Raw genomic sequence first — 4,937 nt, forward strand, 5'->3', positions numbered from 1 at the left:
TAAGAGATACTTTTCACTATGAATGTTGTCAAGAAAAAGTTGCGCAATAAAATTGGAGATCAGTTTATGAGCCATAGTCTAATTTTCTATTCAGAGAGAGCTAATATCTTTATTGGTGACAAATCGAAAAGGGGCACTCTAAAATGTGAGTGACTCTATATGATTATTTTGTTTTATGTTACTTATTTTAAGCTGGTCAAACTAATTTTTCATTTTTTCAATGTTTTTAGAAGGACGGGAATCTGCACATGAAGCTATTAAGTTATTTTGGTACTACTCTATTTCTAAACAGGTGATTTTTACAATTTTATCTAGCAGGTATGTTTTGCTTTCTTTAGTATTGATGTAATAACTATCTATGATAAGTGATATCATTTTTCTGTCTATTATTAATTTTTAGTATTATTATTTTTAAAGAGACTTTTATTTTCTTTATATAAGGTGGTGTAAAACTAGACTTAATAAAATTATTTGATAATAAATCCTCACAATAAGTCAATGAATGAACCCATCGGCCAAAATTTCTGGCTCCGCCCCTGCATAGCACCTTCCACCCCGACGTTGCTGGTCCTTGGCGGTCCCTGTCGGATCTGGTGTGTTTGGGGTGCGGGAGTGGCGGCAGTCCGGGAGAAATCCTTGGCCGGTGTGGCCCGGCCACGACGGTGACGACATCATCTGGTGCCGTGCCCTCCCTGGAGGCTGCGTCGAGGTTCTGTTCCCCTCTCCCCCTCTCGCCCCGGGTGAAAATCTCATCCTTTTGGATGGGGCGGCAGCGGCGCTCTTCGCCGTCACCTTCCTGGAGGTGCTGCTCTGGTGGTTCGAGAGATGTGAGGGCGTTCTGATTTGGGGATTGGGGGATCGACGGTCGCATGGTCCGATTTTTCACATCGGTGCTGCTCTTCGGTGGGTGATTGCCAATCCCGCAGTTTCTTTGGTCGTCCCCTGTTCTTGTCGTGCTAGTCTGCTTGCCGATGGGTCGGCGCCCTTTGTTCAGGGCCAGGAGTGGATAGGGTTCCATCCCTCATCTTCAGCTGCACATTGACGACAGGGTGATCGCGGTGCCGCTCTTTGCAGGCTTGTCCTTGACCTCATTGCACTTGATGTGTCAGTTATCGTTCTGCGCTTCCTTCCTCAGCACCTTCGATCTTGACAGCTTCATCCCTTCATGTGTGGCTCTATGCATGTGGGCGAGGATCTTCCAAGGCGAGCTCGACTCAGCTGGGGGCAGGGTTGAGTATCTCTCATGGTTGTTCGTGGCTGTCATCTAATCTGGCTCTAGGGTGAGCTTCCCCATCTTCCGACGGTACGGCGTCCTTCGAGCCAGGACGAGGGGCAGGGGTCCTCTTCGGAGATGGTTTCGGGTAGGTTGTTGCAGCTCACCACTCCTGGTGCAGATGAGGGCATGCTCCCGGCCTATGATGGTTCTCATCTTGTTACTGCTTCCGCTTCACCTATGGTGCTCATTCCGCGGCTGGGGACATCATCGACATCAAGCGAAGCTTTGTTGTCCATTATGTTGTAGTGCTTGATGTTGTTGAGGTTTGTAAGTTGTCTAGTAACACCATGTATCTGCTGTTTTTTTTCTTTTTTTCCCTCTTGTAAGGTTCTGTCCGATGTAACTCCTGGCCGGTTGATGACTTTGTTAATTTAAAGCCGGGCTCTCTCTCGAGCCTTCGTTCTAAAAAAAAGAAAGCACGCGCAGCAGCCTTCAGCATGCACATCGCAGCACATGATGATCATCCCAAACTGACAACGATCCTGAAGGCGCCAATCTACGCAAGGGATACGAGCTGCTTGATAAGACATCGAAACGCGGTCAAGGTAGTAACCTGGGCAAGCGATCCTGTCGTAACCAGCGTTGAGTTCAGAGATGAGACGCTGAATCAGCTGGCCTGTGACAGAGTTCAGGCCAAGACAGACAGACAGAGCACGCCCACGCAACGCTGCGCAGGCAGGAACGGTAAGCCGGCCGGCCGCGCGTTCCGCCGGCTTACAGCGACGATGCGGAGGTGAGATCTAGATTGTCGGAGACGTGTTGCGCACAGGGGCGACGCCACCAACCGTGCTACTGCTGTACGCAGTACACGCTGGGACTAGACGACTCTTCAGTTTAAGAACCAACACGTAAAAAGCGCCCGGCTTTATATTAATAACAAGTCGCGCCATGCAATGGATTCAGCAAAGATAACAAATCCGTCCCTGAGGCTTCATGAACTGCACTCCACACGAAGTGCGCTAACGGATATCCAAAAAAGACGTGATTGGCATTCTCATGCACATCACAAAGTGCACAATTACCGTAGGAGGGCCTGTTTCGCTTAGCGACATTGAAGGACGTCGGGAGTCGGTTCCTAGACATTTGCCAAAGGAATACTCGTAGGCGCAACAGCAGGAAAACCCGAGCCCCGATCTCCGTTGCGTCCCGCAGGTGTGTCGCCACAAAACCGCCATATCTGCGACAGTGGCGGAGCCAGAAAAATTCTATCACAGGGGCCAAGTGCACTTAAAACTGATTGGAGAGGGCCAAACCATTAATTTAGCAGTCAATCATCACTAATTTCCTACTGTTCATGAGCTAATATGCAGCAAATACATGATGTTAGGGGGGGTCAGGGCCCTGCTGATTCCCCCTGTCTCCGCCACTGATCTGCGACCACCTCTAGAGCCCAAAATCCCAATCAAATCAACAGCATCACGGCGAACGCCTTCTTCCACCCATCTATCAACCACGACACTGACATGTGGGCCTAAAAAATCACATTGCTCCCTTCACGGGAAATCGTCACACGTTGTGATCCTCCACAGTCATGACTAGGAGGCATCTGCGCCACTGTGAGATGTGTAGCATAGTGGGGCAATCGAGTGTGTGCTCAACGCGACGAAAGAGTGCAGCCGCACTTTGATTATTTACAAGTTTTTCTAAATACACACGTTTCGTGATAAAGAGCAGCAAGGCAGACTAATTTTTACAAAAATACTTAAACTTGAGTGAAAACGCACATTCATTTTTTCTCTACAAAAAGAACGTTGTCAACTGAGGTTGGGCCAGACCTAAGTGAAGCCCGATGGACGGCAGAACTCTGAGACGGACGCAATGGGAGGAGTAATTCAATCCAACTCCGATCGGATCATAGTTCCTAGGGTTTGCCCCCGCCTTTATTAGCCGAGGCAACACGGTGGCCTCCCTACCCCGATCGATCGAAAGGTAAAATCTCCACACCCCTCCACAAATCCCCACTCCGTCCGTGTCAGCGAATCTTCTTGGCGATGGCCGGTAAGCAGGGCCGCAAGAAGGCGAGGAGCACCGTCTCCGGACGGAAGAAGCCTGCGGCGGCGAAGCCGGCAACGGTTCCTTGGTGCAAGTACCACCTGTCGGAGGAGTCTGTCCAGGCGGTCTTTCCTAGGTGCCTACGTGTGCTATCATCAACACTTGCTAAATAAGCATGCACGTACAGCTAACTACAGATCATGGTAAGGTGAGCTATCATGCACAATTGTGCTCCTGTATGAAGCAAGTGTGCATGCTGAACCTAGCTACAGATCTTCACAAATGAAAAGCTAGCTACAGATCTTGCAAGATGAGCCAGCATACGTGCATGTACAAGATTAGAGGAACATAGTTACAGTACGTCAGTACCATGTCCAGCTTGCCGGAAACCAGCGCGTGCGTCTGGCGCCGGGGCACTACCCAAGCCCGACTGGATGCGCCGCATGCTGCTGCTCCCGTGGAGCCGTTCAACGCCCGAGCCCACCTGCCCCGACATCGAAGTTGTGCGGCCGTGCTCCATGGCGCTGCCACCACCGTCCATGGACGGGAAAGAGACTGGGAGGGAGGAGATTGGGAGGGAGGGAGACAAGGGAGGAGATTGGGAGGGAGGGAGACGAGCTGGATGGGAGGAGGCGGCGCTGCACCGCGCCCCCGCCTCACTCGCTAGGGTTTCGTTGCCCACAGCCGCCGCTCAATCGGATGGAGACGGGAAAAGTGAATTTTAGGGTTAGGAGGAGATGAATTCGTGCTTTTATACCACAGGGGGGTTTGTGTGGGCTGTAGTAGACCATGGGCTGGGCTGTGAGTTTAAAAGTGGCCGAATTTTTTGGGCCGGTACACCCTATTACCGGGCCCTAACGAGATGGCCGAAAATCGCTGGAATTTCGGTTTTCTCGGACGAAATCCACAAGGCCGGCTCGGGTTGGTGATGTCGAAGAGGACGAGGTCCTTGTCGGTTGCCCGGACGTAGGCATAGGCGGGCGGGGTGGCTGGGGCAAACGGACGTTCCTCTGGCAAGTGGAGGTTGAGATAGGAGTTTCCTTTTCGAGGAGCCGCAAGGGTGAAGGAGACATAGCAGGAGAGGCCGCCGTCCATGTCGAGTGGAGCGGCAGTCTTGTTCTTGTTGACAGCCAAACGAGCAGCGTCTAGGCCGTTGTGGCAGCGGGTGCGGCCTCTGCGATCCAGCGCCATCCAATCGGGGAGAACGGTGGTCTCCTCCTCCGGCTCCGGCGCGCCTCCGGTGGCCATGGCGATCGGGATCGGGAACACCGCCTCGCTAAGGCTTACCCTAGTTTTTGGACGGGAAGGAAGGGCGACAGAGACTCAGGTTATTATAGAAGGGCCATCTCATTGGGCCAGGCGCCTCAAGGAAAGAAATATTGGGCCCAGGAAACTACTCGCACAATCGAACGAACTGGGAGGTCTGTCGTGGGCGCGACTACCACCACTAAGTCTGGACTTATAAGATTATATAAAACAGAAACTAGTCTGGACTATCTCACCTTTAGTTATGTGCTGGGGATGTGCGCCCATCATGCCCGACAGGTGTTCGGCGATTTGTCTGCTCGGCGATGGACTCGGACGACGAGGAGGCGCTCGCGGCGCTGCTGGAGGAGGAAGCCGATTCCGACGTCCAGGACGAGGAGCATCTCATGGTCCTCGCCGCCCT

The 4,937-nt window shown here is 52.0% G+C and overlaps 1 long non-coding RNA gene across 1 annotated transcript; it reads right to left on the bottom strand.

The window, feature by feature from the left end:
- Positions 1-2,125: 2,125 nt before the first annotated feature.
- Positions 2,126-4,135, bottom strand: LOC123117252 (uncharacterized). The gene is made up of 2 exons (XR_006457326.1): positions 3,638-4,135; positions 2,126-2,453 (listed from the first exon to the last, which is right to left on the bottom strand). It is a non-coding gene; the product is annotated as an uncharacterized lncRNA (long non-coding RNA).
- Positions 4,136-4,937: the final 802 nt, after the last annotated feature.

The sequence above is a fragment of the Triticum aestivum genome, chromosome 5B (assembly GCF_018294505.1).
Source record: "Triticum aestivum cultivar Chinese Spring chromosome 5B, IWGSC CS RefSeq v2.1, whole genome shotgun sequence".
Lineage (NCBI taxonomy): Eukaryota > Viridiplantae > Streptophyta > Magnoliopsida > Poales > Poaceae > Triticum > Triticum aestivum.